We start from the raw sequence: 14,599 nt of genomic DNA on the forward strand, positions 1-14,599 counted from the left end.
GTCCTTGGTTCTCTCTCCTGAGCGAGCTGGCTGTTCAGGAGTGCTGGGCAATTCCAGATCTTCCTCATCCATTGCGGGGCCCGCCGCTCCAAGTGGGAATGTTGCGCCGGCTCCACCTTCAGGCTTGGCTCTTGAGAGGGTGACTTTGCTGGCACAGAGTTATTCTGTGGGGGTGGTGGACTTGCTGCAGGGTTCCTGTCGGTCTTCTACTCTGCATTCTTATTCCCGCCATTGGTACTCCTTCTCTCGTTGGTGTGGGCTGAAAGGGGTCAACCCGGTGTCTGTGGATCCCTTGCAGGTCCTCGATTTTCTCTCTCAGTGGTTTTCCCTGGGCCTGGCTGTTTCCACCCTGTGGGCTCAATGGGCAGCATTGCTGGCATTTCGCAGTCCGGGGCTGGACGGACTCGATCCTCTTGTTGCTCGCTTGCTTTGGAGTTGTTTTTTGCAGCGGCCTCAGGCTGTTTGCCTGGCTCCGCCCTGGGATCTTCCATTGGTTGTGGGGGCCCTACAAGGGGTCCCCTTTGAGCCCTTGGGTTCGGTGGATTTAAAGTTTCTTACCTTCAAGGTGGTGTTCTTGGTGGCAATCATATCGGCTGGTAGAATGGGCGTGCTGGACTCCTTTCTTTGGTCTCCTCTATTCTTGCGGGTTCTCCCGGATCGTCTGATATTGCACCTTGACTCTAGGTTTCTTCCCAAGGTCCCTTCGGTGGTCAACTGCTCCCGCGAGTTGGTTTTGCCCTCTTTACCTCTGGGGGCTGTCTCGGGCTCTGATGCCTCTCTGTCTCTGCTGGATGTTCAATGGGCGGTCATGGTGTATTTGGACCGCACTGCCGCTTTCTGTTGTTGTGACAATTTGTTTGTGATGTTTGGCCAGGTCTGGTCTGGTCACAAGCCTTCCCTTTCCATGTTAAGTCATTGGATTAAGCAGGCTATCTTGCTTGCCTATGAGTCTCAGGGGTCTGAGCTTCCCTCCGGTGTCCAGGGTCGTTCAACCCAGGGCCTCTCTGTGTCTTGGGCCTCGTTCAAGGGTGTCTCTACCGAAGATATCTGTTGGGCAGCGACCTGGGCCTCCCCGCACATGTTTATGGAGCACTATTGGTGGTTTTGGGTGGTTCTCCTCCTGGGGGTTTTGCTGAGGCTGTTCTCAGGGCTGGTTCCTCCTGCTCATGATTGTGACCTTTTGTCCTGGGGCCTGTGTGATTTGATCTGGGGTTTTTTCTACTATGAATTAAATACTGTTTGTGTGTCATCTACTCCTTGTCGTTGGTTTCTTGTTTGCTATGAAGCCTCTTGGCTTCGGTATAGGCTCACTTTGTTTAGCATGTGGCGAGGGAGACTGACAAGGAGGTAATGCCCCGGTTACTTACCTGTAATCTTCATTACTCCGAGTATTGTCTTCCTCGCCACATGAGTTCCCATCCCTCCCTCCCTGGTGTGCTATCGGCTTCATTTTCTTGGGGCTTGGTAGTTCTTCAGGCTGTTGGTTATGGCGGCCCCCCTCTTATAGAGGTCAGGGTTGATATGGGTCGGCCATGTTGGGAAGGGATGGGAGGCATGGGAGGCTAACTTTTGTTTTGGAGGGTTCTGGTGTGGAGCTGAAGCTCACTTTGTTTACCATGTGGCGAGGAAGACAATACTCGGAGTAATGAAGATTACCGGTAAGTAACCGGGGTATGTGTACTGCACTGTACAGCACACATCAATGAGTGACATTTTTTCCAAATGGCTAGGCATAGGATTTTCTACTTGAAGATACACTTTCAGTACAAAACCTAGGCAAACAGCGTGCACACATCTTTGCACTCTAGTGCAGTGGTTATATGCGCCACCCTATGCTGCCTTAACAAGCTCCAGTGCAAAAGAACAGAGCAGCAGCAGGTTGTCATCAGTAAATATGGCTCTGAGCTGCTTTCTCCCTCTAGGACATGGGGACTCACAAACATTTTCCATGGGGCCCAAAAGTTTGGTCTGTGATGTGCCCGAGGGCCACATTGATGCCAGCGGGATGGTGGTTGGATGAAGGAGTTGAGGGTGGTTTAGCGGTAAGGTAGGTGTAGGCAAAGCGTAGGATATACATCTAGTGGCTGAATTCAACAATGTGAAACCAGAAAATGTAGGATTAATCCCGTTATCCCCACTTTTCCAAATTGTGTTTTCCTAGGCAGTTGTTTAATTTCACGTTCCTGACATTTTTCCTCATTATCATATATAAGAGGACCACAAAAGACATGATTTCAGTGTGTGCGATATACAAAACCTGGGGGCATATTATCAAGCACGGCGTTAAAATTATCGCTGACACCAGAACATGGGCTTCTTTTGGAATTCTCAAGGGCATATTATCAAGCCCATTATCACAGATTTACCGGCAGTTTTCTGCCGCTAAAGCAGCGATAATTTTACCGCTGTTTATTGATAATATGCCCCTTGGTACTGTGTTTGAACTAATAAACTATAATGTTGTTCATGTAAAATAGAAACCTAGGCCACACATAAAAGTGCACATAAGAACTGACTTGCATCTTTAGTCCACTATAGGCGTCGTTGTCAGGGTAGGGGGAAGAATTAATGTTTCTAAATTCATGTTTGAAAACTTTGAATTAATACTTCCCAATGCACTGATATATTCAATTGTACGAAGGTGAAAAGATTCTGCATGTTAATTAAATACACTTTTTGAATTTTGCAGACTGTCCTCATTTTACACTTGTGCTTCAAGATGTCTTTAGAAATGAAGGTGTTTCTAAAGTTAAGTGCAGAACTCCCATGTTACATCCTTTCTTTAACTCAAATTAACCTTAAAATGAATGACTGCTTGACTAATTAATATCTTTTTGCTGTTAGTGCTGAGTGGAGTAAACAGCAACCCAGTGGTGTGGAGAAGTGTGGCTCAATGGTTAGAGCGGCAGACCCTGATGCAGAGGACTGGCCCGGGACCAGGGTTCAATTCCCGCCTTGGTGGCTCTTGGACTCAATTTCCCCGTACCTGATAATTCTTGCCTCGGTGCCTATTCTAATCATGGGTCCCACTCTGCAACTCTGGGCAATAGCTTGCTTAATCTCCACAACGGCCCCCACAGTGCTAGGAGCCCTGGCTTCACCTTGGGGGTGCCCAGGAGTGGACATCTCACAGGAAAACCAGGAAGGTTTCCACAGCGGTATGAATACAGCGCTACGAGACCCCTGGGTAGAAGTGTGCTATATAAGTACAAACACACAGTGCTCCTGGTGACTACGTGGCCACATGTAAATGTCAGGAGGGCTGCATGTGGCCCCTAGTTGTCACATAATAGCACACTCTATAGGCAACATGTATATGAAAAGCAACCATAATAAACTTATAGCAAAAAACGTTAAAAAAGTAAAGCGTGTAGGCAGGCAGAGCAGACAAAAAATTGCGGAGGAAAAGCCCACCATGGCAGCATTGACGTTATATATGTTGTCAAGTCGTGTCATTGCGGAGGTGCCGGCTTGTTTGCTTTGCATGACAGGCGTGTATGTCCTTTTTACATTCATTGCGTGAACTGTCACAAAAGGAGTGAGTGTGACTGGTGTTTCATCTCGTTTACATATTGAAGTGATGCGGTGATTGTGCTTTCACATGAAATGCCTTTTGTGTCAAACCCTGAAAGGCAGTATTTGTCAGCTTATTATGGGAATTACCTTTAATTACTCAACCCTCAGACTTCTCTCTGGGTGTCTGCCACTAAATGCATTCATCTGGCTGTTCCTTTGAAGTAGCAGCGTTAATATCTTGGTATCTGACGTGTCCAGTTATAAAAACACAAGATCACGTGATGTTCTGTAAAGCAAATATTTAGATTCAAGTGTCTGTGGTATACTAGAAACAAAGTATCCAATATCATCCCACATATGGCCATTGCAAGTTACCTAGGAATGTTTTTGCATACAGAGGAACACGTTTAAGGCCTTGGTGCACTTCGAGGTGGCTAGCAATATCTGTAATGGAGGGTGTACTTTATTCTGTATAATATATGAGAACGGTCAATACCTGTCAATAACCATAAAGATTGTAAGGTGGGGAAAAATATATATGCAAAACATTTTCAGTCTCTACTGTCATCCAGGTTATAGTCCTGGCGTTTCATTTATTAATTTAGTACATTCTGGAGTTGAAGTTTTTGTTTGCTTCATTTGACCCAATTGGACTAAAACATAGAGCCTGATTTATGGTTTTGTGTAAGGGATTACTCTGTCACAAAGGTGACGGATATCTTGTCCACCTTATTACAAGTACATTATATCTAGGGCTCCCGGGTTTTATGGTATTTATTTTTTTAACATTTCCGGCAGTATTTATCCATATTTATTTTTTGTCCATTTTATCTGTATTTATCCATTTTTATTTTGTGTTTTGTGTATAAATGAAGTTGTAAAACTGTACATTTCCACATTTATTTAACTGATAGACGGATACTCATTCTTTTTTTTTTTATAAATCTATTTATTAAACATACATCGATTCAGGAAAACATTACAGAGGAATCAAAACATCCAAGCACTGCAATGACAGAGAAGGGATTATGGTACACCATTACATGGAAAGGGAATGTTATGGGGAAAATGGATCAACATGTTCAATACAACGAGGTGGCAAACATATTTCTCCCTGGTAGGTATTCCAAGGACCCCAAACACAGGACCACTTTTTGAGGCAGCCCCTGGCCAAGTACACCATCTTCTCCCTATACATACACCAATCGAGATCGTTTTCCCAGGTTTCTATTGTGGGTGGTTGAGCTGCGCCCCATAGCTGTGCAATATTCTTTTTCGCAAGCATGAACCCTAATGTGGCCCATTGTGTCTGGCAAGTGTTCAGGTCAATTGGTTCCCAAATGTTTAGTAAGCCTCTCCGCGCCTCTGGGTGGAGACCAACAGAGAGCACCATGTTGATGATATCGTGTTCCCTGCTCCAGAAGGAGCTTCTGGAAGCACACTCCCAGATTATGTATATGAATGTCCCCATGTGCCCACAACACCTCCTGCATGCCCCGTCATCCGCTCTCCCGATACGTATCAGACGGGGACCTGTAATATACACCCTGTGAAGGATTTTGCGCTGCACTAATCTAAGTCGTGCTGGGATGGCAACCACTCTCGGGGAGGACACCGCCTCTCGCCAGTCTTCGTCATCCAGCTCAATCGCGTCCCTTATCCATTTCTCTGGCAATGATTGGAGGGGATCTTCCATGTTATTTATTAGTTTCTTATATTTTAGGGAAATAGTCTTTTCGGGTAGGTGACCGTCCAATATTCTGTCTTTCAGCGGTGCGGAGTCGGGAGGAGTAGAAGCCCGTGGTAGATGAGAATTAAGTGCGTGTAGAACCTGTGCGTATCGGAAATATTCAGTGTCCGACAACTCGTATTCCTTCTGCAGCTCGACAAAGGGTCTGACCTCACCCTTCCCCCAAATGTCTTTGATACGCGAAATTCCAATTAGGTCCCACCTATCAAACCCCTTTGACCTCCATAAACTGCCGAGCCTCTCAGAATCCCAAAGTGGAGTTGCTAACGTCAACCTGTTACCCCACCCGAGAGAATTAGTGGCATCATGCCAAATTTGGACGGAATGTTTGGTAAGGCCTGTTAGTGTATATCGTTTAGGCCGTAAATATAGTGCCCTGCCATAGCTACCTCCGGGGAGGAGCCATCTATTCATGGCATAGCCCTGGTCGTCAGGGTGACCGTAGGTGCCATGATTAACGGCTGCCAGGTGAGCCGCCCAGTAGTATTTTTTAATATCGGAAAGGCTGATGCCCCCGTCGTACCAGTTTAGCTTCAGCTTATTGAGGACTATACGAGGCCTCCCTTCCCACAGCCAGTCTCTCTGGAGGCCCTCTACTTCCTTAAAGTATTGCGCAGGGACGGGGTCTAGGGTGTTCTGTAGGGCATAAAGGAATCTGGGTAATTACATAATTTTAATCAGGGCTGCCCTTCCCAATAGAGAGAGAGGGAGCGATTTCCAATTAGCGATGTCCCTTCTGAGCCTATGCAAGGTTGGGAGGAGATTTTGGGCATATCGGAGCAAGGGGTCAAGGGAGATAAAGATTCCTAAATACTTGAAACCAGCAGTGGTAATGTGTATAGGACAGTTCCTCAGCGGGATGGGTGGGTCCCCCTTGAGGAAGTATAAAAGAGATTTACCCCAGTTGACAGTAAAGCCGGAAAATCTGCCAAATGTAGCCAGTTTGTCTAGAACCACTATCAGGGATTTCCTAGAGGAGGCCAGGTAGAGCAAAATATAATCCGCATAGAGTGAGAGGCTGTCTTACAAATCAGGGGACCATTTCAACCCTCGTATCATTGGGTCTCTGCGGATCCAGGCCGCTGGTGGTTCCAGAGCGAGGGTAAAGAGGAGTAGTGAAAGTGGGCTTCCTTGGCGTGTTCCCGGACTGGGTTGGAACGTGGCTGACAGTTTATTGTTGACCACTACCTGAGCCAAGGGTTCACTGTATAATAGGCGAATCCATTGGATATATTTTGGGCCGAAACTCATCTTAGTTAACACTGCCCAAAGATAGGGCCATTCAATGGTGTCAACGCCATGGTTGCGTCTAAAGACACGATCACAGCTGGCTCTTGGATGGTCTGCACTCTACTCACCACTCCATGTATTCTGCTCAAGTTCAGGGCTGTGTGTCTGTGAGGCATAAAACTGGATTGATCCGGGTGGACCAGAGTATTGACTACTTTAACCAGGTGGGTAGCTAAAAGTTTGGGCAAAATTTTGGGCTCAGCATTTAGGAGGGAAATGGGCCTGTACAAGGCACAGTCAGTCTTGGGTTTACCTTCCTTATGTATTGTGACTATGGTGGCAATCCTCTGTTCCCTGGGCAGCGTCCTGCTCTCCCTGGATTCCTCAAACATAGATTTCAAATATGGTGCCAATTTATCCGGTCGAAGTTTGTACAGCTCAATGGGAAATCTATTGGGGCCAAGGGCCTTTCCGGAGTTTAAGGATCGGATTGCTAGCGCTTTCTCATCCGTTGTCATGTCACTATCCATATCTGTACAGTCTGCTAATGTAAGTTGGGGGAGCCTAATGTCTCGTAGCAAGTCCTGGGAGTCCTCTTCAGTGTGCGAGGAGAATTCCTTTTTATCCAGCCACGCTATAAGTTTCCCTGCCTTGTCTCCCAGGTCATAGATCCTGCCCATTCGCTCCCTACTCAGAGCCTTGGCCCTATCTGTCACTAAGGCCTTGTAGTCATGTTGTCTCAGGTTCAGCAAATGGATCTTCTCTGGCGTCACTCCCGACTCCAGATTACCCTCTAATCTGTGAATTTCAGCCTCAATATCTAACACTTCTTTGTTTTTCTCTTTCTTCGCTCCAGCAATCAAAGACAAGGCCTGACCACGAATTACAGTCTTAAAAGCTTTCCATAATGACTGGGACGAGGACACAGACCCCTCATTGACCAAAAATTAGTTATCTATGGTTTTGATGAGGTCTTTGCGGATTTTTGGATCTCGGAGATACCATGGGTTGATGGGAGCTAGTCTCCCCACTGCATTCTGGTTGAGGACTATGTGTATCCATACCGGCGAATGGTCAGATATGCCCCTCGCTAAGTGCCTAATTTTGTGTATGTAGGAGACTTGTGCTGTGGGAACTAGGCAGTAATCTAAGCCTGAGAGACTTTGGTGGGCCCCAGGGTGGAAGGTGTATTGTGCTTGATCTGGATGATACGTTCTCCACCCATCTACTAACCCCATGGCGTCTAGAAAGTCAGGCAGCCAGCCTGAAGAAGGCCGCACCTCCCGCGGAGGATATCGGTCTAGTGAGCCTGAAACCACGGCATTAAAGTCACCCCCAAGGATTATTAGGCCATCTGGAATGGTGAGTAGGACAGATCCCAGGTCTGTAAAGGTGGTATTCTGCAGTCCTGGGGGTACGTATATAGACATAAGTGTGATGAGGTGTCCCTCCCACATACCCGACACCCCAATGTACCTGCCTTGATCATCCATCCAAATGGCGCTCACAGCAAGGGGAAATGAATTCTTCATCATGATACCTACGCCCCGCAAGCCGGAAGTGAATCCCGCATGTGCCACCATCTTATACCCCCATCTGTGCATCGCCTTACATGAATTTCCGATTAGGTGTGCCTCTTGTAATAGGACAATATCTGGGGCCTGCCGTGTAATGTATTGGAGCACCACACTGCGTTTAATTTTGTCCCCAAGACCATTAACATTCCAATTCAATATCTTAAGAGTTTTGTCTGCCTGTGTACCCATTGGTTAGCGCAAAGATATCAACATCCTCTGACATATAATCAACTGCAGGTACCGATGTGAAAACCTTAACAACGTATGAACATGAACCCCCAACCCAACAACCCCCACCTTGCTGCCTTGCACTCTGGGTGCGGAACTGCACATGTAAAACTCTGCAGAGTGCCTGTCGCCCTGCATTTGAACTAAAAGTAGAAAGTGTAGGTATGTGACATGCCGCCTCCCTGTCCCCCCCGCATACTAACTATACGTTCCCTGATAGATTCTCGCAAGACAGTTCTGGGTGTCGGCCATTGGAAGGGAATAACCCCTTAGAAGACCATACTCCCCGTTACCTGTCCCGGTCTACCAAAGGAAAGCGCCCTCTCAGTAGAGCCACTGTGTGTACCCCAGTCTTGTCAGCCATGGGGCTGGGAGGCAGTGTCCTCTGCAGCAGAGTTATCATGCTTGGCACGGTCCGTGCGGAATTCAAGCCAGTCTGCTGCTTCCTCCGGGTGTTCGCAGAACCAGGTTCTTCCCTTCGCTTCCACACGAAGGTGTGCTGGGAATAACATGGAGTATTTAAGCCCCTTGTCTCTGAGATTCTGCCTAACAGCGAGGAAGGATCTTCTCTGTTTTTGTACTTGTGTAAAGTCCGGAAAGAAAGAGATGTCTGCATTCTCATAGCGGAGGGCGGCCCCCGTCTAGGCATTTTGAAGAATTACATCCCTATCCCTGAAGTTTAGCACTCTCGCCCGTATCGGGCGTGGGGGAGCCCCCGGCTTGGGGCGACCTTTAGCTACCCTGTGCGCCCTCTCGATAATGAAGAACTTGCTGAGGCCCTTGGGCCGCAGGTGCTGCAGAATGAGGTCTTCCACAAAGAGGTCAGGAGACTGCCCCTCAGCCTTTTCCGGTACCCCTAATATACGTAGATTATTATGACGTAGACGTCCTTCATAGTCATCCAGTTTGAGTTCAGTAAATTTACAAAAAGAGCGTATGTCCTGAAGTTGCCTTTGGAGCTGGGCAACGTCTCCCACCAGGCTAGAGGTAGTAAGTTCCACCTGTTTGACTTTTTCTTAAAGTGTTCCAGGTAAGTCTTAATGCTGGAGATTGCATCCATAACATCTTTAAGTGACAGCTCTTGATCGTCTCCTCCCAGATCACTAGTAGGGCTACCCCTGGATTGACGGCTATGGAGCATTTCTTTAGGGAGGGTATAGCGGTCAAGTTTATTTGATTGCACCGTCTTGGGCCCTTTTGAGCCCGCCGGCTTGCCCCTCTCCATTGCTGCCTCAAATGGACTATGGGGCCCCTTGATACGTTTACCCCCGACTTAAGTCCCAACCACAATTCAATAAAGGACAGTGTCAAATCCCAGGTCACGGCTCTCAGACACCACAAGAACCAATGTAGGGAAGCGAGGTGGGGCGGCACCACAACAGTGCGGGTAACCGGTTGCGTATCTGTGTCGTAGTAGCAATTCAGGCAATGGGACCCGGCCAATTATAATCCGTCAGGAACCGGGCTCACCACCCTCCGGGGTGCGATTATTGTTGAGGATGTACGGGCCTTTATTTAGCCGCCCACTGAGCCCCAGGCTGCACAGGAGCAGGTCACAAGAGTCAGGCACTGCGTGCATCAGCCACGTCCGAGTCCTCTGGAAGATGGGGGAGGGGCAGGCCCTGCGTCTCCAATCAGTCACCCAAGAGGCGGGCAGGCCAATATGAGCATGATGGGCACTGAGGGGGGTGGTGAAGGGCCCCGCAACTCCGCTCACTGCCTCGGGGACCCCCCACCACCTCACCTCGATCCCAGTGCATTGTAGTTATCCAAGAGAGGCAGAGGCCGATCGCGAGTCCTCGTCAGGCCCTCGACCCAAATGGTGCGTGCGGGCAGTACCAGGCCTCCAGCATCGTCCTTGGTGAGCCGCCGGGTGCCGCAAATCTGCAGGAGCTCTTCCAGCAGGTCCGGTTCGAGATCCGGGGGGTCCCGGCGGGCTCTCTGCTCCCAGCGCACATGTGTGGCCAAGGCCGGCTCCGCAGGGCTCCACAGCGGCCGGATGGATAAATTGAGTCCCCGGCTTAGCCTCTAAATCAGGCCCTTGATTACGAAGATTTGTGAAGAGAAAGTCCAAAAATATTTACATCTCATTCCATGATAGGGTATCTGCCAACCCTAAACATCACCTATGCAGCTACTTGTTTACAGTACTGTATATTTGTGATCATGTCAGAGAGTCCGAGGATGGATTTGGTGTGCATAGCACACTGTTTTGCTATGTACAAGCAATAATTTCACAGAGGGCAAGGACACTAACCTAAAGCTCACATCATCAATGACCTAGTACCAATTTTATCTACTAAAGAAAGTGAAACTATTCCTCCCAGAGAAAGACTTTGGAAATACCATTTACCCATCATGCGGTTGCAGCTCGATGGTGACAATACCTTGATCCATGCCCCCCACATGGCCACTCTTTAGGCCAACCCACATGCTGCAGCAGGCATCATTAAGGGTCTAACAAAATTAAATACGACCACATCACTCCACCCTGATGAAACTCCTCCTCACCATCTTCAAAACCACCTGAATCAACTACAGAGCCATCACGACTGGAACACCAACCTATCGGCTTGACAAGCTCACCATCTCTGGTGGCTCTCGGCATACCCACATCCAAGACACCATCAGACTGCAGAAGGAGAAGTGAAAGCAAGTAAAAACAACTCTGTTTATGCACCTCAGGACCTGGAACAACATCACCATATCTATCAGACCTCCCCTATCCTGTTGTGATTTAGGAAAGAGCTGAAAGCACACATCTTTGAAGAATCCTACATCTGCACGAAGTTACAGTCTTTTTCCTTTTTCAGAATCAACTTCCTTTCTGAGCACTCTTTGACCATACCTTTGACACTGCACAGCAATCTGCTGTCTTTCAACTAGCTTTTCACTATACACATACCACATACATACAGAAGTGAATGTGTGCAAAATACCCTGCCTCTGTCTTTGAAAATACAGGCACCTGGTACTACTGTGAACTCACTGACTCGCCAAGTTCCTCCACTTTAGTCTTTGATCTTCAGGGGGTAGCGTAACCGAACAGACAAGCTTACATGTGAACAGTGAACAGTGATGTGGAGTTGCATGTCTAGTTCAGGCAGCACATGGATCCCTCGAAATAAACATAAACAAAGTAATGGTATTCTCTTAGGAGTAAAATGCTTCCATTAGTATTAAGGTGTTATGCTCAGTATAGGTAAGATATTTTATGGTATTCACAGTACTTCCTCCTCATTTATTAAGTTACTCTGCAACTCTCCTGTGCTCAACAGGAGGAGTGTGTGCACGGAACAAAAAATATTGTTACACATTTTAGGGAGTATAGACCAGCACAGTGTCTGATCTTTATATTACTTAAATATCTGCTCCATTTTGGGAATTGTTTTTTTTTTATCTTAGCAAATAGGGAAGACATGTGGGTTGAGGCTGAGGTTGCACCATTCTCCACTAGCAGTGTATGGTCCTTGTGATCTTGGATGGACTTCATATGTGGGCCTAGCATTTCCCTTTGCTCACTCCAGTCATTGAGCAGACTCTGATGGCTCATGGGTGCAGGATGCTATTTACAGATGCAGCATAAGACACAATAGTGATCATAGAGGGGGCTATAGACAGATGAGATGTCATCTCTGGTTTTACACAATTGGTGTGGCCAGGTAACTGTTCATACTTACTGGTTAGATGGGATGGAAGAGCTCATCAGGGGTAACAAGAAACCAACACACAATTGGGCCAAAAACATGGTCACTCACACTGGCATTATTTTTGCTATGGTTCCTTGGGATGAGAATCGCACTCGGTGTGCTGGGGCTCACAGTGGGTAATGTGCCACTAATAGCAATGGCACTGATGATGAAGTCATGAATAACAGGCCCAGGCTTTGCAATAGTAGGCTCCAATCAATCTTTGCAGTAGCAACCTTACCTCTGATAAAGAATGAAAACAGTCCAATTCTGCCACAGCACCTTACCTTTCTCTAAACAGGTATGTAAAACTTAGATGAGCTGAAAGTTAACACAGGATATCCACTAACCAGTCACTGAGCAGTGGGCCTGAATCCAAAATGTCCAGTCAGATTCAAAGTTTTTATCACACGTCTGGGTGGCACTGAGTCTGAGAAAGTTAATTTTCTTTTCAAATGTGCTACAGTTTCATGGCAACCAGCTTAATGGCAGCTGACTAGTTTGTGTATTGGCCTCCAGGGGCCATATTAACAAGGTGCCCCGGGGGCACAACGTGCATTTACGCCAGTTTTGCGCACCCCATAGCACATAGGTATTGCAGAAGGGGCTACAGCCCCTTGTGCGGCACCTTCTACTGTCTCCTGGATTCAGGGGTTGTGTGCAATGCCCACCAGGTTGCGTTTTTAAACTTTAAACTTTGCTGCTCATTTTATACATTTTAGCCATTGTATTTTGTGTTTTACCTGTGTATGGTTTGAGGCACGACACGGGGACTTGACCTCCCGGAATCCCTCGCTGACGCCGCCGGGCTGATTGGTGGGACAGGGGGGCGGGGAACTCAGCTGCTATTGGACGGGGAGTCCTTTACTTTTATTTAAACGCACGCTGGCGCAACCGCGCAGTGCTGTCTCCTGGATTCACGGGTTGTGTGCAATAACCGCCAGGTTGCGTTTTTAAACTTTAAACTTTGCTGCTCATTTTATACATTTTAGCCATTGTATTTTGTGTTTTACCTGTTAACGGTTTGAAGCACGACATGGGTCGATCAGGGAGGGGTGGCGTTCCTGATTTTACTGGATCTGTCAGCGGCCTTCAATACGGTCCATCATGACGTTCTGATCGACCGATTATCGAAGGCGAGGGTGCAGGGTAGGGCCTGGAGCCTCTTGAAATCTTTTCTGGTAGACAGAATTCAAACAGTAGATCTGGGGCGGGATAGATCTAAGCCTTTCGCCCTCCCTTGCGGGGTGCCTCAGGGGTCCTCCCTCAGTCCCACGCTTTTTAACATATATGTCAGTTCGCTGACGGCACTGAAGATCTTTCGGACTGCAACTTACATCTTATGCAGATGACACACACATTGTGTTGTCCATACAACGAGGGACTGAAGCGGTTGTGGCCTCTAGATGTCATGATTGCCTGAAAGATATCTCTAGCTGGATGGCCTCCAAGTGCCTGAAATTGAACGCAGGTAAGACTGAGGTCATTATATTCGGGAATAATCCCAATATTTGGACACCTGACCTATGGCCCGAAGTAATGGGCAAGCCTCCAGCCCCCACACTTAAGGCCAAGAACCTTGGCTTGATCATGGATCACAAACTTGACTTTGGAGACCAGGTCAGTGGAGTTGTATCGACTTTCTTTTTCCTCCTTAGAATACTGAGGAAAATTTAATTTTTCCTTCCAGATGAGTGTTTTAGGACAGCGGTCTCAGCCCTCATTTTGTCACGTCTGGATTATTGCAATTGTCTGTACCTGAATCTGAAATAAAAACATCTGTACAGACTCCAGCTAGTGCAAAATGCGGCAGCTAGACTGCTAACAGGCATACCAAGGTTTGTCTCAGTTCGAGATGGACTTCGGCAACTGCATTGGCTGCCAGTAATAAAATGAGCACAATTCAAAGCTTTGTGCACTGTTTTTAAGTCACTGGTGGGTTGTGGTCCGGAATTTCTGAGCAGATGCTTTGAATGATATGTTCCTGGTAGAGCGCTGCGCTCCTCCGAATGAAGGCTTCTAACTGTCCCCCGAGTGAAAAAAGTTAGTTGAAGTCACAGCAGCTTTTCCTTTTGTGCCGCGAAAGCCTGGAACAGACTGCCCGCTGCATTTGAGGAATGCCCCGGAGCTCCTTTCTTTTAGAGAGGGCTGAAGACATGGCTATTCTCGGTATAGACAGTTTACCTTTGGATTCTGTGAGTTCAGTGCTCAGCACCAGGACACCTTTGGGTATAAGTGCGCTTTAAAAGCTCCTATAACATAACATAACATAACATAACATAACATAACATAACCAATAGCGCTGATGCACATAAAGCGCCAGCAATATCTTCAGGGGGTGTTCCCTCAAGCCCATGCAAATGCAGGAATCCCATTGCCTCTGTGCCTGCACTTTATTACAGACACAGGCGCAAAGGCAAAGAAGGTGGTATGCTGTCAGTGCGCCCTCTGATGGCAGCACTTTGGAGGGTGGACCCCCCCAGATATCCCCTTGCATACGGTTGTATTCACTGTGTGCTCCCACCTGCAAGGGGAACTCTAATCCCAGGTGCGGCCTGCACAGCGAAACACAGAGCGGCTTTAAAGCAGCTGCTCCATTTTTCATATGA

The sequence above is a fragment of the Triturus cristatus genome, chromosome 2_2, assembly GCF_964204655.1.
Source record: "Triturus cristatus chromosome 2_2, aTriCri1.1, whole genome shotgun sequence".
NCBI classification, from domain to species: Eukaryota; Metazoa; Chordata; class Amphibia; order Caudata; family Salamandridae; genus Triturus; species Triturus cristatus.